Source organism: Chiloscyllium plagiosum, chromosome 6, assembly GCF_004010195.1.
Source record: "Chiloscyllium plagiosum isolate BGI_BamShark_2017 chromosome 6, ASM401019v2, whole genome shotgun sequence".
In the NCBI taxonomy this organism is placed as follows: Eukaryota; Metazoa; Chordata; class Chondrichthyes; order Orectolobiformes; family Hemiscylliidae; genus Chiloscyllium; species Chiloscyllium plagiosum.
This window is the reverse complement of record NC_057715.1, coordinates 101,946,297-101,973,947: the sequence shown is the minus strand read 5'-3', so window position 1 is coordinate 101,973,947 and position 27,651 is coordinate 101,946,297. Positions and strand designations below refer to the sequence as shown.

General features: G+C 41.4%; 1 protein-coding gene and 1 pseudogene across 1 annotated transcript in view; one reads left to right on the top strand and one right to left on the bottom strand.

Moving 5' to 3' along the window:
* The window catches only part of LOC122550884 (gamma-aminobutyric acid receptor subunit gamma-3), a 592,090-nt gene that overhangs the window by 379,627 nt on the left and 184,812 nt on the right, over window positions 1-27,651 (bottom strand). The window lies entirely within an intron of this gene.
* On the top strand, window positions 7,691-9,600 carry LOC122551022 (annotated as a pseudogene).

Here is a 27,651-nt window from a genome sequence, read left to right as displayed (position 1 = left end):
TCTGAAATATCACAGCTAGGCCCTGTTGTCACGAGGAGGTCAGCCACAAAGGCAGGAGGACCTGAAGCCCTGACACCAGCCACTGTGGCTGAATTTTCATCCTCGATGACATGCAAAAGGCTTTCACCAATTTAGTGACTCAACTTCAGAAATATAAATGGGTTCAGGTCAGGGTAGGCACAGAATAACTTGGGACGATAGCGAGACATTAACAGGCTGTTTAATAAGGTTTCTTCAACTTGTGGCTTTTTTTTTAAATTGGTCTTTCAGCATTGTACACATAGAGTCATAGAGATGTACAGCATGGAAACAGATCCTTCGGTTCAACTCGTCCTTCGGTTCAACTCCTAGATAAATCTTGTCCCATTTGCCAGCACTTGGCCCATATCCCTCCAAACCATTCCTATTCATATACCCATCTAGATGCCTTTTAAATGTTGTAATTGTACCAGCCTCCACCACTTCCTCTGGCAGCTCATACCATATATGAACCACCGTCTGTGTGAAAAAGTTGCCTCTTAGGTCACTTTTAAATCTTTTCCCTCTCACCTTAAACCTATGTCCTCTAGTTTAAGACTTTGTCTATTTATCCTATCCATGCCCTCAAGAATTTATAAACCTCTATAAGGTCACTTCTCAGCCTCCGATGTTCCAGGGAAAATAGCCCCAGTCTATTCAGCTTCTCCCTATAGCTCAAACCCTCCAGTCCAGGCAACATCCTTGTAAATCTTTTCTGAATCCTTTCATGTTACACAACATCCTTCCTATAGCAGGGAGACAAGACTTGCATATAGTTTTCCAAAATTAGCCTACCAATATCCTGTACAGCCAAAACAAGACCTCTCAGCTCCTATATTCAATGCACTGGTCAATAAAGGAACGCATACCAAACGCCGCCTTCACTATCCTATCTACCTGCGACTCCACTTTCAAGGAGCTATGAACCTGCACTCCAGTATCTCTTTGTTCAGCTACACTCCCCAGGACCTTACCATTGAGTGTATAAGTCCTGATTGGTCTTTCCAAAGTGCATGCAAAGAAAACTCATGCAGACAAGGGAAAAGGAAATAATTATCTTTGACAACCATCATCTTTTGGCTCATCTCATTACTATTATTTCCAACGTGAGAAAAAGGAAACGTATTGAATAACAAGCTCAGTTGATGGCTGTCACTATATCATGTTTTTTTCTGTGGTTAGCTGATCTTGTCTCGGAGTTCCATACTCATGAATTGTTCCTTACAAAGCCCCAACCAACAAACAGGAGGAAATCTCTTTGCTGGTTAGAGTCATATCAAGTACAAAGGAATATGATAGTAGTTGTTGGAAATCAATCAATCATTGCAGCCTCAGTAGGTCACTGCAATAGCTCTTCAGGGGTGACCTTGGATCTGGATTGTCCTTGGTTCAACTATCTTCAACTGCTTCATCAATAATCTTCCTTCTATCGTAAACCCAGATGTGGAAATGTTTGTTTGCTGATGATTGTACAATGTTTAGCACCATTCACATCACCTAAGATAATGAAGCTATCCATGTTCATATGCAGCAAGACCCGGACATCAGGCTTAGATTGACAACTGGCGAGTAACATTTGTGTTACACAAGTACCTAGCAATGTCCATCTGCAACTCCTGCAAGAATACCTTCCAAACCTTTGATCATTACCACCTAGAAGATAACCATAGAACCTCTACAAATGTAGATGGAGACCATTCAGCCCATTGAGCCCACACTGACCCTCCAAAGAGCATCCCATCTAGACCCAGCTCCCACTGTACTCCCATATTTGCCATGAATAATCCACTTTGCCTATACATCTCTAAACACTTGCACGTCTTTTGGCATAAGATAAGCCAGCACTTACATGGGAGCACCAACACATGCAAGTTCCTTTCAAGCCATACATCACTCTGACTTAGAACTCTCTCATCAATCCTTCACTGTTGCTGGGTCTAAATCATAGAATTCCCTTCCTCATCGGTCTGTGGATATTCCCACATACCAAGGTGGCAGCTCACTATCAACTCCTCAAGAGTAACCAAGGCTGGGTTCCATTTTGTGGGGCACTGGCATCAGTATTGGCACAGGAAGAAAGTGTACCATTAGGAAGAGCTCCACCTGAACTGACCCAGAGCCAATCTCTCAGCAGAAAGGCTAAATAGAGTTGTCACATGGATGTCAAACTAATAAATGAGTGATTTTGGAAATCTTGGGTGAAGTCAATGTAGTTTCAAAATCAAGTAACATGACATAGAGTGAAGAAACAGTCTGTAGCCTGCTTCATGTATGGCAGGTCATGGAAAATCTACAAGATGCAGATTGATTAACTAGAAGAGAGAAGTAACAAGCAGGTGATTAAAGCATTAGTGCTGAGGGATAGGTTGCTGTGTATGCCCCCAAAATGAGCTCTACATATAAGTGCACAGAGCATAAGGAATAAATTAAATGAGTTGCAGGTACAACTTCAAATTGGAGATTATGATATAGTAACCATTACTGAGACAAAACTGTGGGATGGCCAGGACTAGGAACTTAGCATTCCAGGTTATAAGGACATACAGGCAAAATGACAGAGAAGGTGAAGTAGCCTTACTAATGTAAAACTTCAATGGGGAGGGAGGATATAATGAGAGGAAAGCATTCAGTGGAGACTGAGGAACAGTGAAATTGCTGTAGTATACAGACTTTCAGGAGCAGCTCAGAAGTGCTTGATTGTATGAGTGCAGAAATTATGCAACTTTGCAAAAATGTCAGAGTTGTATTAATGGGCGATTATAACTTTAACACAGTTTGGGGATGGCAGACAAGGATCTCTCCAAAGGTAGTGAATTTCTGGAGTGTGCCCAGGATAGTTTGCTACAGCAGTATGTCCTGGATGCAACTAGGGGACAAGCAATATTGGATTTAGTAAAGAGTAAAAACTTAATTATAAACCTAATTGTGCATAAACATTTATCAAATGGTGATTATAACATGATCGAGTTCAAGGTACCATTTAAAAGCAAAAATACAATGAATCAGTTATGAGAGCTTTAGATTTAGATCAGGCCAACTTTAATGAGATGCAACAGACATTATCTACAATAAACTGGGAAAAGCTGCTAGTGGGTAAAACAACTAAAGAACAGTGGAGAATGTTTCAAGAAACATTTAACCCAATACAAATCCAGTTTATAACTGGGTCATAAAAACTCTACTTCACAGACAAAAAGCTTGGATAATTAGAGTTAAGGAACGGCGTAAAACTTACAGAAAGGGCTTATAAAAAAGCACAGATCTTGCTGAATAGGCAAGATACAAAGACCAGCAAAGGGTCACAAAGCAGCTGACAAGAGTTACTAAAAGAGACTGTGAAAGGAAACTTGCTAGGGACATCGAAACCAATTACAAGAAATTTTACAGTGTAGACACAAAAGGGGAAAGTGGATGGGCAGGAACAATGTTGGCTGACTAAACACTGAAAGTGGTAATATTGTCAATGACGATGAGGAATTGGGAGACATGTTGAGTAATCACTTTACCTTGGTATTGCAGGAGAAAAGGAGGAAAGCTTGCCAGGAGTCCCAAAAAAATTAATAGTAGATTGAGAACAGGGTCTGAATAAAATTAACATGACTAAAACAATGGAATTGAAGAAATTAATCGAATTAAAAAGTGACAATACCCCAGAACCTGACAGTTTCTAACCGAGGGTTTTAAACAAGTAGGAGCATATTGTAGACACCTAACTATAACCTTTCAGAGTTCCCTAGATACAGGAGTCATCTCTCTAGATTGGGAAATTGCAGGTCATTCTGCTTTTTAAGAAAGGCAAAGGAGGAAAACCAGGGAATTACAGACCAGTTAACCTAATAACTGTGATGGGGAAATTATTGGAGTCCAACAATCAAGGATGGGGTATCTGAACACTTTGCCAATTTTCAGTTCATCAGGGAGACTCAGCATAGATTTATGACCGGTAGGTAATGCCTGACAAACTGTATTGAATATTTGAAATGGTATCTAAGTTAGTGGTCAGGGTAATGTATATGGATGATGTTTACATGGAATTCCAAAAGGTGTTTGATGAAAGTCCCACATACGAGACTATTAATTAAGATGGAAGCCCACAGAGTTGAGGGAGTACAATATAGGTTTACAAGAATGATACATGGACTTCGGGCGACTTCAGGGGTTAAGTGATGAGGACGGGTTATACAAGTTAGGTCTGTTTTCAGTACAATTTAAAAGGTGAGGGGTGATCAAATCAAAATCTTCAAGGTATTAACAGGAAAAAAGAAGGTAGACCAAGATAAACCATTTCCAATGGTTTAGTTATCTAGAACTACAGGACATAATGTGGGAATTAGGTCCAGACCATTCAGGAGAGATGCTAGAAAACAGATCTACACACAATGGGTGGAATATGTTTGAAACTCTCTTCCACAAATGACAGCGTATGCAAGTCAGTTACTAATTTTAATGTGAGATGGATAACTAAACTATTTATTAAACAAAGCTATTAAGGGATATGGGCCAAAGGGATATGGAGTTTGGGCATGGATTGGCCATGATCTCATTGAATATTGGAACAGGCTCAAGGGCTTACTCCTGTTCCTATGTGCCTGACAATGTGGAAATTTGCCCTGATATGTCCTTTGCACAAAACGCAGGACAAATCCAACTCGACCAATTGCTACCTTATGAATCTACCCTTAAACATCAGCAAAGTGATGGAAGGAATCATTGACTGTGCTATCAAGCAATGCTGGCAAATGATTAACCAGCTCACTGATGCTCAGCTTGTGTTCCACCAGGGCCATTCAGCTCCTGTCCACATTACAGCCTTGGTCCAAACATGGACAAAAGGGTTGAATGATAGAGTTGCTATGACAGTGACTGACCTTGTTATCAATTGGCAGAATTTAAGCATGTGTTTCTTCAAGAAGCCTTAGAAAAACTGGAGTCAATGGGAGTCAAGCCAAATCCTCTCTGCTGGTTGGAGTCACACCTAACACATAGATAGATCGGTGCAGTTGTTGGAGTTCAATCATCTCAGCCACCAGGATATCTCTGTAGCAGGTCTTCAGTATAGTATCCTAGCAGGCAGTTGCTTCATCGATGACCATCTCTCCATCATCAACACAAAACTGGGAATGTGCATTCATGATTGGATAATATTCCTCATCAACCATGCTTCCTCAGATACTGAAGCAGTCTAAGTCCAGACATCGCAACGCTTGGATAACATACATGCTTCAGCTGATGAATAGCAACTAACAATTCTAGGCACACAAATGCCAGGGAATGACCAAACCAACAAGAAGGAATCTAACCATCACTCCTTGATATTTAATGGCTTTACCATTACTGAATCTCCACTAACAACATTCTGATGATTTCCATCAATTAGAAATTGAACTGGACCACTACCTAAACACTGTGGCTACAAGAGTAGGTCAGTGCTGAGAATTCTGTGACAGATTCCTCAATTCCTATATGTCATCCATAAGGCATAAGCCAGGAATGCATTGGAATACTCTCTTTTTATCCATATGAGTGCAGTTTCAAAGACCCTCAAGACGTTTGACACCATCCAGAAAAAAGCAGCCCACTTGATTTGCATCCCACTCCCTTCAGCACCAACAGACAGCAGGAGCAGTGTGTACCACCTACAGATGATCTTAGAGCAATTCACCAAGGCTGCTTCAACAGCAGCTTTCAAGTTCACAATCCCCACCAATGACAAGAACAAGGACAGCAGATGCACGAAGCACCTTCATTTTCAAGTTGCTTTTTCGACACACAGCATCTCGATCTGGCAGAAAGGGGGCAGCGCTTGCTTCCTCCCTTTGTCTTCACCCGCCTCAGCTGGTTGCTGTGCAGCTGGTGGCAATGGCTGTCCCTTCAAAATGACAATATTGTTCAGCACACTATTGCAAATATTGACATGAGCTTTACTCGAATATTTATTTGGATTGAAATATTTAATTAACTCAGGGATATTCATGATACAGCCCATGCATCATAGGAATGAGGAAATATGAGCAGACAACTCAGTCCTTCGAGCCCGCTCTGCCATTTAACATGATCATGGCTGATCTTATCCTAGTCTCAACTCTGCATAATATTCTATACCCAAGTCACAGCCCCGGAAAACTAGGTGAGAGAGTCATATTTATGCTTTTAACTTGTTTGTGCTGTTTGAATTTTATTGGCCAAATGATTTGGAAGTAACTGCACTTTATGTTATCAGTGAATAAATCCCAAACCGCACACCAGAATCTGTTAGTATTCATAGCTTGAGGTAAGTGTGAATTCATACAATGAACTTCAATGGTTCAAAATCTACACTCGTGTCTGTAGCTTAATCCCTCTTCACTACCAACAATCATATCAATGAGATAATGTGTACTACATACAGAGCATAGTTCTTGCAACACATCTTTTGTTACTTAGCACTCACTAAGTGAATGTCAAGTCTTCAGTGTGTGAATCACCATACTTCAATGAAATGTGATATACTGGCAATGGTGTCCCACATGATAATGCTTTAAAATATAGCTGAGAATGTTTAACACCAATGCCATCCTTTTTAGAAAGTGGAAATTCCATAGAATCCTCACTATGTGGAAGCAGGCCCTTTGGCACAACAAGTCCAGACTGACCCTCTGAAGAGTAACCTGCCCTGACTCATTTCCCCTACCCGATATTTACCCTTTACTAATGCACCTAAAATATACATCCCTAAACACTATGAGGCAATTTAGCATGGTCAATTCACCCAACCTGCACATCTTTGGATAGTGGGAAGAAATCGGAACGCCCGGAGGAAACCCACACAGACACGGGGAGAATGTGCAAACTCCACACAGACAGTCACCCGAGGCAGGAATTGAACCCGGGTCCCTGGTGCTGTGAGGCAGCAGTGCTAACCATTGAGCCACCTGTTGGGAGGCCACGTGCTGGATGGTCTCGGTTGCTGAGCCTTCTCTGGCGGGGGAGTGACTGGGACTGAGAGCGAGTAGCGTTATCGCATTTGAAGCTTTCCTCATGTTTTTGGAACGCCGTGTTGTCCAAATATAAAATGGATGATTGCTTTGATTATGACTGCAGTGAGCTTGAACCAACTCATCATTAACGGAAGCCATGTTTTAGGGATAGAAAGCTGCCACAAGTTAATTACCTGTCCAGACTATAATTAAAAGGAAAGAAACAAAAGTGCCAGTCAGCACTGTAGAATGATGCTGCTCAGAATCAGTCTTTCATTGAATGTATCTGCACTATGAGGAGGATGTCAGGAGAGGTTAAGAACACGTATATGTATTGTCACATACCTTGTTAAATGTTAACCTGTTTACAGCAGTAGTTTGGATGCATCTGTCTGTTGAAGTTCATTCCATTGCAATCAAACTTTTGTTTAATTTTTAATGTCTGCAGGGATGCCCTTGTTTGAATTAGTCTAACATTTACTAACCTAGGTCAGACGGAAATTTCTATTCTTCAAGCTGTTCATTCTTGAAAGAGGGATTCAACTGGGAACAGTGCTGAACTTGTTCAGCTAGAATAGATAGCACACACATTTTAAAGAGAAAATATCTTGAAGTTGCAAAAAGGTTAAAGTTGGCTTGCTCTCCGTTGTGGAAGCTGATTTTTCACTAGTTTAGTTTTGACATAGATAGAAGAGGAAAGCTTGAGGATTATCAACATGGCAGAAAAGTTTGGAAGTTTAATGAACATTCATGATTTTGATTTGGGTGCTCGGTCTAGGGACGTGAAGCCACTTGGGTATGGTGGCAATGGCCTGGTTTTCTCTACTGTGGGCAATGACTGTGACAAGTGAGTGGCTGTCAAGAAAGTTGCCCTGAGTGATCCACAGAGTGTCAAACATACCTTGCGAGAGATCAAAATCATCCGACAACTTGACAATGATAACATAGTGAAGATATTTGAGATTTTGGGTCCAAGTGGGATACTGCTGTCTGATGATGCGGGTGCGATCACAGAACTGAGTGCAGTATACCTTGTTCAGGGGTATATGGAGACCGATCTAGCAAAGCTGTTGGAACAAGGTCCATTCTCAGAAGAACATGCTAGGCTCTTCATATACCAGCTGCTTCGTGGGCTAAAATACATCCATTCAGCTAATGTTCTGCACAGAGATCTTAAAACGGGCTAACCTTTTCATTAACACTGAGGATCTGGTGCTTAAAACAGGGGATTTTGGTCTGGCATGCATCATGGATCCCCATTACTCTCACAAAGGTTATCTGTCTGAAGGACTGGTTACTAAGTGGTACAGATCTCCACGTCTCCTGCTCTCTCCCAACAATTACACCAAAGACATGTGGGCCGCTGGCTGTATATTTGCTGAAATGCTGACTGTGAAAACACTTTTTGCATGTGCTCATGAGCTGGAGCAAATGCAGTCGATTCTTAATTGCATCCCTGTAATCCATGAAGAAGACCTTCAGGAGTTACTGGATGTGATTCCAATTTATACACAAAATGACATGACAGAACCCCACAATCCATTGCCACAATTACTCCCCGGTGTCTGTGCTAAAGCACTGGATTTTCTGGAACGAATTTTGACCGTCAATCTAATGGATAGACTGACAGCAGCTGAGGCTTTGGTACATGAGTATTTATTCCTTCCTTTCAGATGAACCCACAGCTGCCTACCCCTTTCACATTGAGGACCAAGTTGATGATATTTTGCTAATGGATGAAAGTCACAGCCATATTTACAACTGGGATAGATACCATGAAAGCGAATTGTCAGACCATGACTGGCCTTTGCACAGTAATTTTGAGGCAGATGATGTTCAACGAGATCCACGAGCAATGTCTGACATGACTGAAGAAGATGAGGTACAAGTGGACCCTCAAGTATTTAGAGGGAGAACGTGAAAAGTATTTGGAGGATCCTGCATTTGACTTGAACTACTGAACACTGAACATTCTTGGCCACATTCAGATCACCATGAAAACAAATACTGTGGTCTAGAATGTGGCTATAACTGTATTTATAACGTGGGGTCACCTTCCTACTTAGATGACTTGGTGTGGAGAGACAGTAAAGTGAATCATTACTATGAGCCCAAACTTATTGTAGACCTATCTAACAGGAAAGAGCAGAGCAGAGATAAGCCAGATAAAAAAGGCAATTCAAAGTGTGAAAAGAATGGACTAGTGAAAGCACAGTTGCTTTGGTAGAGGCAACACAACAGATTGTTGAGAAGGACAAAGAGAAGATTCAGAAGTTTGGCTTTGATTCTTTCATGGCAAGCACCATAAAGTTTAGTTTGCAGCCAGAGACTTGTGATATAGATAAGCTGAATGACTTGAACAGTTCTGCATCCCAGTTAAACCTGAAAAGTTCAATGTCAAGTTCCAAGTCTGTCAGTCAAGAGGAGGAGAAGAAAGGATGGCCAGTTTGGCTCACTGGAATATCAAAGTCAAAATCTATGGGATCGCCAGTTTGCAATTGACGGAAATGATGGTGAGGAGAAAAGTTTTCTAATTCATCTAGATGAAGATGTTTGTTGGGACAACTGGAAGGATGAGCAGCTAGAAAAAAGTACATTCACTAGTTATTTTAGACAAGAAATTTAACAAAAAAAAGATGAGGTAGAAATCACAGAATCTCGAGCTGGCAAGTGACAGGAAACTGGGGGAAAGAACTAATGAAGAGTGTGTGAAAGAGGTGAGCAGAAATGGTGAGATTCTATTAGCAAGAAATTTGAGTCCATTGGTATTCCCCAGTTTGACAATCCTGCCAGTTCACCACTGAAATTCTGAGGTACAGGTTCTTCAAAGTTCAGGATTTTACACCTCTTCATGAGATCTCTGTTGTTTTCAATGTAGTACAGAATACCAGTCACTTGGCAACAATTGCCATTTAAACTGAGTGTGGATGAGTACACTTCCAATTTAGCAACAGCAAACATGGCAATATCAAATGTTTTCACCACCACAGGATGTGCTAAGGTGCATTTGCATCCCTGATGATGCTTTCATTAGAAGCATTGAGGACGAAGTTGATGATAGTTTGCTAATGGATGAAAGTCACAGCCATATTTACAACTGGGATAGATACCATGAAAGTGAATTGTCAAACCATTTATTTATTTAAATTATTTTTTCATGTGCAAAAGTGAATACACCTCCATAGTACATTACTGACTGTGAAGCATTATGGGACATCCTGTGCTGTGGTTGAAGTGCTTGAAGTTGCTAAATTGGAAGTTCTGAAGAAGTGCCACTGAACCCAAACCCTGTTAACTCTGCTTTCTCTCCATAGATGTTGTCAGTCTTGTTAAATCTTTTCTGCAGTTTCTGTTTTTGTTTCAGATTTCCAGCATTTACAAATCTTTGTTTTATAAAACAACGAATTGGGTTTGTATTATGCCCAATATCTGGAAGTTTAAAAATAACTATGTATACTAATATGACATCTCAGATTTACATATACAGTGTGGGTTATATTCTTCCATACATTACAATTACATTATGTTGACTGTTGATGGGCTTGCCAACTGATTAACGGGCATGCTGACTGCCATTTGAAAATAGACATCTCTTATACTGGAACATCACATATCATAATGCCATCTTGCTGCCTTAAAGGTTGAAAGCCTTTCTGAGATCCCTGCAATAATGCAATAGTTTGGTTTTATAAACTATTCACTTTCAGTAGGTGAAAGTAATTTATAGCCTTTTTATTTCTCAGCATTTAATTGCCAATAAAGAGGAATCCAATCCAATTGTAAGAGCAGCTGTTACAGACTGTGCTGATGTCACCTTACAACTGTCGTCTTTTTCCAATTCTGGAGTATTTCATACCTGAATAGCTTGAAGAAAAGGGAAAACTGGGACAAAATCGCATGATTTCTTTCTCCGTTAGTTCATTGGTGTGGTTAGTTATAGCTCAAAGCAGAGCAAGTGGACAAACTAATAAAGGAGGACAGGAAAACTGTAATTCAACTGAACCTTAAAGAGATTGGAAGCATTGAAAGTCACAGGAGGGGCAAAATTTGGCCAACCTTAAAACTCATCTCAAGCCATTAGCCACTGTTAAGTTTGGGTCTTATATTTGATTATGATAGTTTTTATGAGTGAGGCCTTTCTGGTGGACAAGTACCAACCTTCTCAAACCTTCTGACACCTAACCAGCCTTAAAATCTGAAATGGGTTTACATTGATGAACTGATTACAACCATGTTAAACTGTTAATGCCCCTAGAATACAAACAATAAAATACAAACATTGACATTCACTGTGCCTCCATAACCTCTCTGTTCAATTATTTTGGAAGGGGTAAAGTTTATCATTTTACAATGAGGCAGATTAATTAAATAAGTAATGAAAAGTTGATATTTTTCAAATATTACAATGTTTAAAAACTTATATAAGAAAGTGCTTTATAAATCTCTTGGAGAAAATAAAACACACAAAAGACATTCAACTCAGAACAAATTCAAGTTGTTATAAATAACATCTATAAACACACAGTTGGCTGGGCTTTATGCCCCTGGAATGGTTGGCAAGCAAGCAGGGGATGTAACATTAGTTTCAATGTGCAATGGGGGCCACTTCTATATTTCAATGTGTGATAGGAAAGGCTACTTCAGGACCTATTCTTGCTCCCACACAACTTTACTCACAGAGAGTGGTGGCCAGTCCTAGTTGATAGTTGGCACTGATTGGGCTGGCTGCAAGCAAAGTGGAAGTGGTACCTTCTTCACAGGGCCCATGGAATACCCTTACATTATACCAGTCTCTTTACCCAGGTCTGATTCATCTTGGCCCTCCTACACAATCCTTGCTCTCTCATCCACCCCACCAGCCTGCCCCTTTAAAATATCCCATGTGCAGTACTAGTGATGACCTTCACTGGTTATAGGATGAAATCCCAGCAGTGACCATCTCTCCACATGTTGCTAACATGTCCAGGGAGCTCTAGGTCATTTGACTGGCCTGCAGCCCAGATGAGGGTGGAAGTGTCAAGTCACGAAACAATATACCTGTTTTATAGGGGTGGCACAGTGGTTCAGTAGTTAGCACTGCTGCCTCACAAAGCCAAGGGCCTGGATTCGATTCCACCCTCAGATGCCTGTCTGTGTGGGTTTGCTCTGGTTTTCTCCCACAGTCCAAAGATCTGCAGGTTAGGGTAGATTGCCCATAGTGTCCAGAGAGAGGTGGCTTAGCCATGGGAAATGTAGGGTTACAGGGATGGTTGAGATGCTTTTTTAAAATTTCATTCATGAATGAGGGCGTTGATGGTCAGGCAGCATTTATTGCCCAGAGGGCAGTTAAGGGTCAACCACATTGCTGTAGGTCTGGATTCACATGTAGGCCAGGCCAGGTAAGGATGGCAGCTTCCTTCCCTGAAGGACATCAATGATCCAGATGGGTTTTCCAACAATTGACAATGGATTCATGGTCATCACTTGTTTCTTAATTTCAGATTATTAAATGAATTCAAACTTCACTGTCTGCTTTGGCGGGATTCAAACCGGGGTCCCCAGAACATTATCTGGGTCTCTGGATTAACAATCCAGCAATAATACCACTAAGCCATCACCTCTCCTTCAGTAGACTGGTGTGGACTCAATGGGCTGAAGAGCCTCCTTCTATACTGTAGGGATTCTATACTTTATTTTTCACGCAATGTTGAAATGACCCTCATTTCCAACAGCTTTATTTACATGACTTTTAAGCTATCACTGCAACCACAAGATTTCTGTACTTCTATGGTATGTTTATTTTACTCTGAGTCCGCACCCATATTTAACCAATCAGGCATAGTGAGCATAGATCAGTTACCAGACTCCCCCAAAATCAAGGACTCGACAACCAAATTCGGCAACTGTTAACTGGCTGCAGGGCAAACCACTAGAATAGAGGTGGAGGATTTGGGGGAGCCGGGGCTAGGGGTGGGAGTGGGTGGTAATGGTAATAATTCTTTAAATGTCTATTCACATGAGTTTCTCCAACGGAAACCACCCTTGAACACCCCCAGCAACCCTTCCCCACTTATCTCAGAACCAGCCTTTGCTTTCCTAGTGTTTCCAACTTCCAATGTCATCTCTATCACTGCCACGCACCAGCAACTCCCCCCACCCTATCTCACAACCTTGAAATTCCCAACATCTTACTTTTCCCATTCCCTGCAGCACTCCCACTTTCTGGAGACACCTCCCTGATACCTCAAGGCATAAAACTTCTCCGTCTCACCCAAATCCCACCTTTTCTTAAAGTTACAGCAACACTGAATGGCCATCCTAACACCATTAAAACCCACGGAACTGCCCTGTAATGATGTGTTAGCCCTCTCTCCTGCTTGTCTCCAATCTGGAACAAAACAAGTTGCATCTTTTGAAGATAATGATGGCCCCAAGAACAATGATAAGTGTACATAAAATGCCTTCAGTGTTACTCTATCTTCTCACATAGAATAGAATTCATAGAATCCCTACAGTGTTTCATTTGTTGGTTATCCATGTTGAAATCATGCTGCATCAATTGAAACCTATTTTTCTAACCAACCTGTTCAGAAATGTTATCACACGCCTCTGGAGCAGGTGGGACTTGAAGCTAAGATCATTAGAATTACCACACTCACTAATCCATCTTGTGTAGTTTAAGGGTCAGTATTAAATGTGGAGAGGAGAACGTACAGGGATGGAGGGATGTCCAACATAGCCAATTAATGGAGAAGAAAGGAAGGAAGTCTTGAATTTACATAAGTTTGCATGAGTCCTGAACACCTCAAATATTTACAGCCAATAAAATACTTTTGAAATGCAGTTACTGTTGCAAAGTAGGAAACATGACAGTTTGTGAATGATAAGGACCTACAAACTGTAATAAAATATTGGCTAGGTAATATGATTTATTGGTTCCAAGTTAAATATTGGTCAGGACATTGTGGATAAATCTCTTGCTTTTCTAAGAAATAGCACCGTAAGATTTATTTATATTCACTGGAGGGGAGAGTCAAGGCCTCAGTTTAACACCTCATCTGAAATATAGTACCTTTGAGAGCCCTCAATCCATACTGAAGTGGGAATGCCAAATTAGGATTTCTGCTCATTTTTCCGGAATGTTATGTCAACCTAAAACCTAATGAGCTAGGGATCAGGGTGCTACCACTGAGCCAAGCCAGCAGCTGTAGCAGCAGGCATGAAAATATAATTAAATGTTTAAATATTAGAAGCACAGAAAGCTCCTGGCATCATCTGCAAATACCATGTTTGTTTAAGAATCCGACTCGAGCACAGCTAAGTCCAAGATCTATTTGTGGAACTATCTTGTACAGGTGAGCTGTATCCCATGAGTCTCACCAAACTCCTAACTTGGCGCAGGATCTGATCAGAGTTTGGTCACTGGCTGTTTGGAATGCTCTTTCGTTTGGCTTATCATCATTAGCTCTAAATGCCCCCATCTGTCACCTGAACAGGATGCCACACACTGTCTCAATTTTCAACAGATGAAGAAGGGTTCCTAGTAAAGAGCACAGAATCTATGGCAGCACAAAGCCTTTGTAACAACATGCATGTACCATGTGAACAGTGGCAGACATGGTCTCCAGAGGACTACTGACTGATTATTCCCAAAGAGAAGCAAATCAACTGTTGCAAACATAGCAAAGAATAGCTAACTATTTGCCAATGTGAGTGAAGCTTATGAATATGTTTCAATGATACAGAGTTCTGTTCCAATCCCATTTCAGCTGGAACAATGTGATGAACACCTTGCCTTCAGGTATATTTATTCCTTTCCAAATTGTTGATGATAATATTCCATTGTTTTGCGAATTTGTGGACAGAGCATCCTATGGGATTTCTAAGCTAAATGTCCTGTTCCACAGGAGGTCTCTCAGGACCCAGGCTGAGAGTCTGAATTTTGAAATAATGAGTTTTATCTTCCAATTTGGTTTTTGGAGTTAAGATTCCACAAATTTCCTTTGTGAGCTGAAGTCAATGACCACATTGAAAGTTAACACACAAAAGGTAATTTACAGGAAGTGTTCAATGACTACTTTAGCAAAGGCATTAAAGGTGTCCAAACTGTCATTTAAGGCAGCTCTAAACATTACTGATAAATGCTGCCGTGATCCATCCATTCCATTCATATCAATCAGTTACCGTCTGCCACCTTTGTCCTCCACTTCCTACAAATCTCATTCAATGTTGAATTATAACATTGGAGTAGCACAGTGGCTCAGTGACTGAATTGAATTGAATTGAATTGAATTGAATTGAATTTATTGTCACATGTGCTGAGGCACAGTGATAAGCTTTGGCTTGCGAGCAATACAGACAGATCAGAGAGTTAACTAGCATAGATAGTAAATAATAGGTAAACAGTGGCAAAAACAAAAACACAGGTACAGGCGAATGTTAAGAGTTTGTGAGTCCATTCAGTATTCTAACAACAGGGCGGTAGAAACTGTTTCGAAACTGGCTGGTGTGTGTGTTCAGGCTTCTGTACCTTCTCCCCGATGGTAGAGGTTGTTGGGAAATATTTGCCAGGCTGGGATGGATCTTTGAGAATGCTGGCAGCCTTTCCTTGATAGCGGTAGATGGATTCTAGAGATGGGAGGTTGACTTTTGTGATTGTCTGGGCCGAGTTCACCACTTTCTGCCACCATCTCCGATCTTGAATGGTACAGTTGCCATACCAGGTAGTGATATATCCAGACAGAATGTTCTCGATGGCGCACCTATAAATGTTGGCAAGGGGATTCACCATCATGCCAAGTTTTCTCAGCTGCCTGAGGAAGAAGAGACATTGTTGGGCCTTTGTAACCAGTGCGTCCACATGAAGAGTCCAAGAAAGCTTGTTGCTGATGACCACTCCCAGGAGCTTGACACACTCCACTCTGTGCTGTTGATGTGTAGGGGGGCATGAGTAACATCCCACCAAAAGTCAATAATGAGTTCCTTGGTTTTGCTGGCATTGAGAGCTAGGTTGTTCTCAGTGCACCATTTTTCCAGGTCTTTAACTTCCTGTCTGTAGTCTGTTTCGTCACCATCTGAGATTGACCGACAATGGTGGGGTCATCCGTGAATTTGTAAATGGCATTAGTCTGGTATTTGGCGATGCAGTCATCGGTATACAATACGTACAGTAGGGGGTTGAGTACGCACCCCTGGGGAGCTCCAGTGTTGAGTGTTAGTGAGGATGAAATATCATCCCCAATCTTCACTGATTGTGATGTGTGGGTCAGGAAACTGAAGATCCAGTTGCAAAGAGTGGGGTTTAGTCTGAGATCACTAAATTTAGTAATTAGTCTCTTGAAGGCCGAACTGAAGTCAATGAGTCGGATTCTTACGTAGCTGTTCTTGGTGTCAAGATGTTCTAGGAGGAGTGATGGGCAAGTGATATGGCATCTGATGTGGATCTGTTGGTCCAATAGGCAAACTGGAGTGGGTCAAGAGTAGTGGGGAGGCTGGAGTTGATTAATGCCATGACCAGCCTTCAAAGCACTTCATGACCACCGACGTTAGGGCCACTGGGCGGTGGTCATTGAGACATGCTGCATGAGCCTTCTTAGACACAGTGATGATGTTGGCCCTCTTGAAACAGGCAGGGACAGTGGCCTGCTGCAAGGAGAGGGTGAAGACCTCTGCTAACCTCTGGTTAGCACTGCTGCCTCACAACGCCAGGGATCTAGGTTTGATGCCACCCTCGGGCAACTGTTTGGGTGGAGTGTCCACATTCTCCTCGAGTCTGTGTGGGTTTCCTCCCACATTCTATGTTGTACAGCTCTCTAACTCTATGATTCCAAAGATGTGCAGGATAGGTGGATTCTCCCTGGGAAATGTAGGGTTATAGGGTTGTGGTGAGTCTGGGTAGGATTCTCTTCACTGGGTTGGTGTGGACTTGATGGGCTGAATGGCCTGCTTCCACATTGTAGGTAATTCTGTACAGTCTGAAGCTGACGCTACCAGCCTTCAACTTGTTACAATGTGAAGTCACAAACAAATCTCCATGAATACCCATAATGTGAAATGATAATTTGAATTCCATTACTTGAACTGTTTTCTCGGTTTACTACGATGTTGCAAGCAATATATGTGATTTAATGCCCATTTGTACTATGATGTCATTCCTGGAATGGGAGAGATTTTCTCATTGCCTACTGCTTCATACAAACTCGATCAGGATTGATGGCTGGGGAGAGTGGGGTGGACATTGGCTGAATACACAATCCACAGATGTCCTATTTTCGATTTTTCCCCTCAGATATAACAGTGAATATGCCCTTTCCTCATCAGACTGGAAGTTGTGTTAATGAAGCATGTTTATCAAGCAATGCATCCCTGCTCAAGAATGACATAATGCAAGCTGGCAGAAATGCCACTGCTTTCTGGTCTCTGGCATCGCTATGGAGACAGAGGTGAAGTCTGCACATTCAGTGCCCTGAAAGCCAATCACCAGACAAATCAGTTCCACTCAGCCAATGTGGTCATTCCAGCAATATAAGAACAGGCCAGTCAGACTCTAGAGCCTGTTGCACTGTTCAATCAGATTGTGGCTGATCTGGCTCTTAATTCCATCACTTCTTTGGTTCAGTTCTCCTTAACAACCTTGTTTTTATCAAAGCCATCAACCTCAGTACTGACATTTTCAATCGCATTAACAGCTATTTGGAGGAGAGTTTTGTTAAAAATTCTTTCATTGGTTTTAGACATTCCATGCTGTTTCTCATCAAGCAGTTAAGAGGCAACCCCATTGCTGTGGTCTGGAGTCACATGTAAAGGCATCCAATTTCATTCTTTCAAGAATGTCAGTGCACCAGATGGGATTTACAGCAATTAGCAATTACTACATGATAACCATGAGACTAGCCAGCTTTTTCTAAAATTCCCGATTTTAAGTTAATTCAATTTTCACCACCTGCCATGGTAGGAATCAAAACAGTGTCTCTACAGCATTAGCCTGGGACTCTGGATTACTAATCTAGTGATATTATTACTACCTTCCCTAACCACACAGTAAGTTCCTTTTCCAGAGTTTTAGCCCATAGCAGCAAGATTCACCAGAGCATCATTTTCTTAGGAGGCTGCTTGCTCTCTGATCGCCATAGGGCAAGTCAAAGTTCATTGGAAGCTTTTGTGTCTTTCAGCGCGAAGCGAAGTTATAACGTGACATGCATGTGCACTTGATTGCCATATAACATGAAGAGTAAGAGGTCCCAGCACATGAGAGTTAACTTCAGAAATTGAGGCTCCCAGCAAAGAAACCCACTGCATTTTGGAAGCTTACATATGTGCATCTCGTCAATTTCAATCCATTATCTCTCAATTAAATCGGCAATGTCAGGTATTGACATTCCAGTGATATTGGAGAACTGTTCTCAACACAGTAGTTCAGAAGAGTCGGGTATGTTTTAAAAAGCTGTAATCCCAGTAGAGAAACCACATGTTGGAAACATGGATCAGTTCACTTGAGTAATCTTGCCCTGGAGTCAGAAGACTGTGGGTTCAAATCCTACTTCATGTGCTTGAGCACAAAATCTAGGCTAACACTTTGTCACAGTCTTGAGGGACTTCCATATTTCTCAGATGAAAGCTTAACTGAGGCCCTGTATATCTTCTCACATAGATATAAAACATACCATTAGGAAGGAGCATAGGTGAGATCAACATTAATCCCTCTGCCAACATTACTGAAAGAGGTTATTTTGGTGTTTGTTAAAGCTGGATACCACATAGCTAAGTGGCTAGAGCCTGAGCTTGGGGTAACACTTTGTAAATTTGTAAATGTTAGTCTTTTATTCTTCTGAATCATTCGCTTGCTCTTCCTAAGCTGCCATAAATTTCAGATGCTTGAAATGCAAAGTGATTAATGCACAAGGGGATCTCCACAGCCCTTCCACCACCTACAAAGCCCTGGTGAGGAATTAAAAATCACACAACACCAGCTTATAGTCCAACAAGTTTAATTGGAAGCACACAAGCTTTCGGAGTGACGCTCCTTCATCAGGTGATAGTGGAGGGCTCAATCGTAACACAGAATTTATAGCAAAAATTTACAGTGTGATGTTGCATTCATGTAGAACTCTGAGCTCAAAAACTGCATGAATTTATGTAAAAGTCCGTTATCTCACTTTTTAGATTAGAATCAATCTAAACAGCATGGCATAGACAAAGAACACAGGGGGCCAACATTTTCAACATATTGTCTAGCTATCACCATTGTTAACAGCTAACCCGAGAATGCAACTTTAAAAAAAAGGTTTTGTGATTTACACATGAAAGAAGTGAAACTATCACTGTACTCTAACAGATGAAAGGCTTAACAGACAATCAATTTTTCAGTATAATTTCAGTTACATCACACTGTAAATTTTTGCGATAAATTCTGTGTTACGATCGAGCCCTCCACTATCACCTGATGAAGGCTCGTCCCTCCGAAAGCTAGTATGCTTCTAATTAAACCTGTTAGACTATAACCTGGCGTTGTGTGATTTTTAACTTTGTACACCCCAGTCCAACACCGGCACCTCCAAATCAGGTCAGAAATGTAATGGATTGCCTGGATGAGGGCAGCTCCAACAACATTCAAGAAACTTGACACCAATCAGGAAACAGCGGCCTGCTTGACTGGCATCCTATTAACCACTTTCAAAATTCTCTCCCTCCAGCTGTGTGAGCCACCTATAAGATGCACTGCAGCAATTAACTCAGCTTTCTTTGACAGCACTTTCCAAATCTGTGACCTCTATCGCTTAGAAGGGCAAGGACCGCATCTGATTGGCAACACGACTGCCTGCAAGTTCCTATCAAAGTCTCACACCATCCTGACTTGGAACCATATTCCTGCACTGTCGCTCAGTCAGAATCCTTGAATTCAAAATGAAGTTAACTCGAATACTCAAAACCTGCTCACATCTGCTGGATCAACATGCTTGATACACTGCTTCCAAGGGACAAGACAATGCCAGCACAGGCATTACAATCTAAATACTGACATCTGACACTGCAGTTTGCCTTTGTGACTTTGTAATCTGGAAGCTTGCACAGCAGTGGGAGAGGGTGTGCTCATAACGAACGTGACTGTTATGGATTCCCTGGGCGCAAATAAATCTTTATTCCCTTTTTTGTCTGTTTTTGTAGGTGACTTTGATCCAGTCAATAGCAAAAAAATGAAATTCAACCTAGAGTTTTATGTAAGACTATATATTTAAAAATGCATTTGGGAATTCCCTATTTTCACTTTCACTCTGGTTTACAACTGTTTCCAAATTCTTCTCACTCCTCACTGTCACAATCCTGTATCCACAGATCTTGGAAAAGTGTTAGAAGAGCACTAAATCCCAATTATTCCATTTGTTATCAAAATAATTCAGCATCATCATGTTACCCTGTCTTTCTCTATTTTTAAATAAGTGTAATAGAAAGATGATGGGTCTTTTATTGGGGTGAGGGGGTATTTTACAGCTCCTCAACTTCTCGAAGAGCTGTTTTCAATGGTGGAGGTCCCATGTAAAATAGGTCAAGTGGGTAAGGACTTCTACCCAGTGCCCATAATATAGGGTGGAGGGGGTGGATTAAGTATCCGCTTAGCAGACTGCCCTGAGGTGTACTGAGACCCTCAAAATCCTTATGAAGTAGCAACTAAGGATCTCAATCCTCCTCTAATACCACAATATGCTGGGGAGTGGAAAACTAAAGAAAATGGGGCATCTGTTCTGTCACCAAGGGAAAGAAGGGAGGTATCTAACTTGGAGAGGTGCCTTGTGTGTAGCGCGTGCAGCCCCTTAGACTGTACTGCTGCCACCTCCCCGCCTCTCCCCACTTGGTCCCCGTGCTGTATGCAAGCAGTGTACTCACTTTAAAAAAATCATCTCATTGATATCTTCAAAGTGGAAGCCAACAACAATGCTTCAACATAATGAGTTGTTTAAAATTTCTAGAACCAATCACAAAACTAATTATAATTAAGGGCAACATTACCTTTTTCCATCCTGTGCTCTACCACCTCTCTCTCTTATATGTCGAGCTGCATTATCGTTATCCCCTCTCCAATCCCAACAACTGAGTTCCGCAGCTGTCCCTTGCATCAGTGGCTCCTGGCAACCCACATCACCTCTCCTTGATTTCCAAGTGTGAGCAAAGAGCACAGGAGCAGGGGAGAAGCCATGAGGTACAACCTCCTCCAACCCGCGCGTTGGATACCTATCCCACAAAGTGTCCTGGCAGCAGCATCCAAATGAAAGGTGTTGAGATACTTCAAAGTGCAGCATTGAAGTACTGAGCTGTAAATGGATCAGTGATGGGTGTGGTAGGTCTGGCATATGTTCAGAGCTAACATCCATGAATGGGAAGGTACATGTTGGCATTGTCCATGGAGCATGCCCTGAGACGTTGGTGACTGCTGTCTGGAAGGTCTGAAATTGTTTTGTAATGTTCCTGATGTCAGGAATGGTCAACATCGAATTTCACTAAATGAGGTCAGATTAACTAATAATGACATGTTAATACATGTAAATGGATGCAAATAAGTCTCTTCCTGCTTACTAGTAAGAATCTGTCCCACCTTTCAACACACAGTTGAAAAATTGGATGTTTTGCTCTTGACATTAAGATTCATCTTACTGCTGATCTCACCCTATTTCCCAAATTTTCTGCCAATGCCCACATCATGCAGTGGTTGGGAAGATTCCACGCTCTGTCACTTTAAACATAGAAATATAGAAACTAGGAGCAGGAGTAGGCTATTCAGATCTTTGAGCCTACTCCAGCATTCAGTATGCCCAAGCTGATCCTCTATCTCAACGCCATCTTCCCATTTTCTCTCCATATCCCTAGTGCCTTAAAAATGTAACTATCTCTTTCCTGAATATACACAGCGACCAGGTTTCCCCAGCCTTCCATAGCAGTAAATTCTATAGATTATCCACACACTGTGTGAAGAAATGTTTCCTCATCCCTCTCCCAAATGGCCTTTGTAATCTGAGATGACCTTCTTCACTGTCAACTACACCACCAATTTTGGTGTCAACCACAAACTTACTAACCATGCCTCCTAAATTCTCATCGAAATCATTTAAATAGATTACAAACAAAGGTGGACCCGGCATTGATCCCTGCAGAACACCACTGATTACAGGCCTCCGGGTCCAAAAAACAATCCTCCACCATCCCTCTCTGTCTCCTACTGTCAAACGAATTTTGTATCCAATTGGCATACTCTCCCCTTGTGATCTAACTTTACTACTTAGTCTACCATGCAGAACCTTGTCAAAGGCTTTATTAAGAAGACAACATCCACCGCTCTGCCCTCATCAATCTTTTTGGTTACGTTCTCAAAAAACTCAGTCAAGTGTGTGAGATACGATTTGCCACACACAAAACCATGCTGATCATCCCCAGTCAGTTCTTGCCTCTTCAAATCCATGTAAATGCTATCTCTCAAAACCCTTCCAAAAACTGACCTACCACTGATGTCAAACTCACCGTGGTTTCCCATTGCAAGGGCTAGCTGCCAACACAATAGAGGAGTTCTATATATCAAAGGCAGGGGACCTGGAGGCTTCATGCCCCCTTTGATAGGGTAATGAGGGGGAAGGTCTCCCCCAAGACTCAACAATCCCATCTGTGTTTTTTATCTCTCCAATCCTCCATCTAAAATATAAAACACTGTTACTTCTAAAGGTCTCTGATCTGCCCCGGCAGTGCTATTATGCTCATCACTCTGTATTTCCACGGCTATCCTGAACAGTTCATTCTGCACCCTCTGCAAACCTGTTCAAAATTGCTTATGTTACTCTAATCAAAAAAAAACAAAGAACTGTGGATGCTGGAAATCAGAAACAAAATCAGAAATTACTGGAAAACCACACAGGTCCAACAGCATCTGTGGACTGAGAAACAGAGTGAACATTTCAGGTCCAGTGACGCTTCTTCAGAACGAGGTTACTCAACGTGAAACATTGACTCAGTTTCTCTCTGCACAGATGCTGCCAGGCCTGCTGTGTTTTCCAGCAATTTCTAATTTTGCTGCTCCTACTACTTACCCACCCATTACCTGAAATAGTGAGAAAGCCATTTGCTGTTTGAATACAGCAAAAAAAAAACTCCCTGATTTTACCACCTCCCTCAGTACCATGTTTACTTTAAATCCCTTCATTGGCTATTAGACTAGCCGACTGCTTGTTGCTAAATATATATTTAACAAAATGTGCGTCAGTTCTTTCAATAATGCTTGGAATTCGAACCTTATTGTCTCTGATCCTCTTCCCACCAATTTCTTAAATTATTTTTTTAACAGATTATGCTTTACAGGGAAGAACAAAAGAAATAGATGCAAGAATACAGCTTGTCGAGTCTAACCACCATTCAACATGGTCATGGCTCACTTTTAGCTTCAGGTCACTTTACCAACCATTCCCAATATCCCTTAATTAGCTGAGAGTTTAAGCATCTGAGCTTTAAATATATTCAATTATGGCACATCCAGAATTCTTTGTGCTGCGGAATTCCACCGGTTCACAACCTCTGAGTTAATACCTCCTCACCTTAGTTCCAAATGATTGCTCCCATCAGGTGATTATACACGCACCAGCCAGGGGAAGTAAACTCTCAGTAACTACCATGTCAAATAGCTTCCATTCATCATCTTGAATGTTTTGATTAGATCACCTATCATTCTTCTAAAGTCCTGAGAGTACTGGCCCGGTTTATTCAGCTTCCTAGCCCAGGGACCAATCTAGCGAACCTCTGCAAAGGCCTCTCTCTCACTTTTTCCTCTATCTCTCCCTCGCTCTCTCTCTCTCTTTTAAATCTTCCAACGCAAATGTATCCTTCCTTAAATGTGGAGACTGAAACTGCACAGAGTACCTTAAGTGCAGTCTCACCAGAGTTCTGTACATTAATTGCAAGACTTCCTTATATTTATAATGAAGGCTAGTTTGCCATTTGCTTGCTGTATCTATATACCAAATTTTTATCTTCCATGTATAGGTACATTCAAAAATTTTGAATATCAACATTTATAAGCTTGATGTCTTTCAAAAAAAATTACACTTTTCAATCTAATCTGAATAATCTCACACATGCCCACTTTTTATTCCATCTGCCACCTTGTTGCCTACTAACAAAATCTAGGAGAAAGTGAGGACTGCAGATGCTGGAAATCAGAGTCAAAGGCGTGGTGCTGGAAAAGCACTGCCAGTCAGGCAGCATCCAAGGAGCAGGAGATTTGACGTTTCAAGCCTAAGCTCTTCATCAGGAACATTCCAGATGAAGAGCTTATGCTCGAAATGTCGACTCTCCTGTTCCTCGGATGTTGCCTGACCGACTGCGCTTTTCCAGCACCACACAACTCACTTAATCTCTGTACAGATTGTTTGCCCTCTGCAGAGCGTGCATTCATCATAAATCTTTAGTTACAATACCGTCTGTCTTAGATTAGAAAGAAATCATTGAGGTCTCAGTGATGATGCTTGTGCCACTCCACAAGCCACAATTCAAAATGCTCCATTTGTTTTCCATTTCCAGTCCTTTTCAAAAATTCATTCATGGGATCTGGGCATCACTGGCTGGGCTAACTTTTATTGTCAATCTCTAACTGCCTTGACCTGAATGGCTTGCTAATAAATTTGATGGGTATTTAAAGCAATCAAAAATGTCTACATTTGAGCAGCAATTAATTCTATATTTTTTCTGAATTTACTTTTCACTATATGTGCCATTATTGGATTCAAGCTCATGTGCTCGGGACAATAGTCTGAGACTCTGGATTACTAGTCCAGTGACATTACCACTATGCCACCAGTTCCCTGGTTAACCACTCATCTGTGCATACTGACACACCTCCCCAAGTCTCTAAGTCCTTTCCCTGTATGTTAATTTTTTTATCCATCACCCTACTGAATGGCTTTAAATGCAAGGATGCTGCATCTGCTATTTCTCTTTATCTACTCGACTGGTTATATCCTCAAAACTTCAAACAAATTTATCAACCATGTTCCTTATTATGTTTTTCTTGGTGCATCATTAATAATAGTCTGGCATTTTCCCAATGACTAATGTCAGGCTTAGCAGCCTGCAGATCCTTGTTTCTTTATCCTTCCTTCCCTGAATACACTTGCCACCTCCAAATCTGGAATTATTCCAGGATGTAGGAAATTCTGCAAAATTAGAGCCAGCACATCCACAATCCCTGTGGCTATCTGGATGAGAAGCCTATGGTGTAGTCCAGGGATTTGTTGCGTTTTAGTCCATTACTTTTAGTCTATTTCCAATATTTTCCTCTGATGACACTAATTGACTTAATTCCCTCACTTATTTTGATTAGATTCCCTACAGTGTGTGAACAGGCCCTCCAGCCCAACAAGTCCACACTGACCCTCCGAAGAGGAACCCACCCAGACCCATTTCCCTCTGACGAATGCACCTAACACTATGAGCAATTTAACATGGACAATTCACCTGACCTGCACATCTTTGGACTGTGGGAGGAAACCGGAGCACCAGTCACCCAAGGCTGGAATTGAACCTGGGACCCTGGTGCTGTGAGGTAGTAGTGCTAACCACTGAGCCATCATACCCCTAAATTTTAACTCCTTGGTTATGTTCTAGCTCTCATATTTAATTTGTGTCATATACTGTGAAGACAGACACAAATATTTATTCAATGCCACTACCATCTTTTCATTCCCCATGGTAACATGATTTTCTGATGGACCAACGTTTCGACTAGCAATGCTCTTTTCATATGCTTCAGAAGGTGTAGATTAGGTTAGGTTAGATTTCCCTCAAATTCTGTTTTTCCCTTTCTATCAACTTTGTGGTTACCTTATGTTGTTTTCAAAAATTTGAAATCCTCAGGCTTATGATAGTTCTTTGCAAATTTGTTAGGTTCATCCTTTAACCTAATACCATCCTTAAACCTTCCTAGGAAGCTACAGATCAAGTTTTGTCACTCATGATGTTTTTTCCAAAGGAATGTTTTTGTTAAACATTTTGAATTTTTCTTTAAATGTTTTACGTCAGAGAGTCTGAGCGCAGAAAAGCGTCTACAGCACAGAAAAAGGCCCTTCAGCAAATTGTGCCTGCAACCGTCAAAAACAAACACCTTAACTATTCTAATCACATTTTCCAGGACTTGGCCCAGAGCCTTGTATACCTTGGCATCACAAGTGTACATCTAAATACTTCTTAAATGTGCTGAGGATTTCTGGCTCCATCATCACAGGCACTGAGTTCCAGATTTCCACCATATCCTGGGTGTAATAAAAATCTTCACATCCCCTCTACCATCAAGTGATGACCCCTGGTCATTGCTCTCTCCACCAATGGGAAAAGTTTCTTCATATCTTCATAATTTTATACTTCTCAATCATGTCCCCTCTCAGACACCTCTGCCCCAAGCTGCAGTCTATCCAATCTCTCTTCACAATCAAATCTCTCCAGCTGAGGCAGCATCTTGGTTAGTTTCCTCTGCACCTTCTCGAGTGCATTCTCAAACTGCACATGATACTCCAGCTGTGGTCTAGTCAAATTTTTATGCAATTCAAGCACAACCTGTTATGCTCTCAAACTCTACATTCTGGCTTATAAAGACAAGTATCCTGTATGTCTTCTCAACCACTTATTTAACTGTCCTGTTATCTGAAGGGACCTGCACACCAAAATCCCTCTGATCATTGGTGCTTCCCAGGGTCCTACTTTTCATCATGTATTCCCCTGCCTAATTTGTCCTGTTTAAATCAGCTCACATTTATCCAGATTGCATTTCAGTTATCATTGATTAGGCCATCTCACCAGCCAGTCTTTATCCTCCTGGAATCAGGGGCTATACTCCTCACTATTTACCACCAAACCAACTTTCATATCATCCACAAACTTACTGATTAATGTTCCTGCACTCAAGTCTAAATTGTTTGTCTGTACCACAATCAGCAAGGGCCCCACCATGGATCCCTGCAGAACTCCACTTGACCACTCGAGCCATTTTAGGAAAATAACAAGAGACCTTATTAAAATGTTTAAGGTTATTAGGGAGCTTGATAGGGCAGATGCGGAGAAGCTGCTTCCCCTTGTCGGGGCGTCTAGGACCTCAGGGCATAATTTCACAGTAAGGAGCTCCCCATTTAAAAAAGAGATAAGAAGAAATGTTCTCTCTCGGAGGGCAGTGAATCTTTTGAATTCTTTACTGGGGCATCATTAAAGTCAACGCTGAGACGGACAGATTTTTAATCAGTAAGTGAATCAAGGGTTATGGGAAAAAGGCAGGAAAATAGAATTGAAAACTAACAGATCAGCCAAAGCAGGTTTGATAGAAGGAATGGCCTACTTGTGATCCTCCATCTTGTGGTCTTATAATCTACTACACTCATTTCTCTTCAAATGGATTATCTCTTAACAATCGAAAGTTTCGCCCTCAGTTTGTTCAATTTGTCCTGATAGTTAAACAATTGGAGTTCAAGTTAAATTCACATGATAACGAGTTCCATCAAGAGCCCTATTGTCCTCTTTCAGACAGTTGGAATTTCTGGGGTGGAGCTGAACCTCTGTTTTCTCCTTTTACATTGTTGTTGCTTCCCATCACACATGGTCATGTGCAGGGCAGCTTCACTGCACTTAAAAGGATGATTCAGCAGTACTCGCCCTGAACTGTTAGTTGGAATGTTGGAGGCGTGCC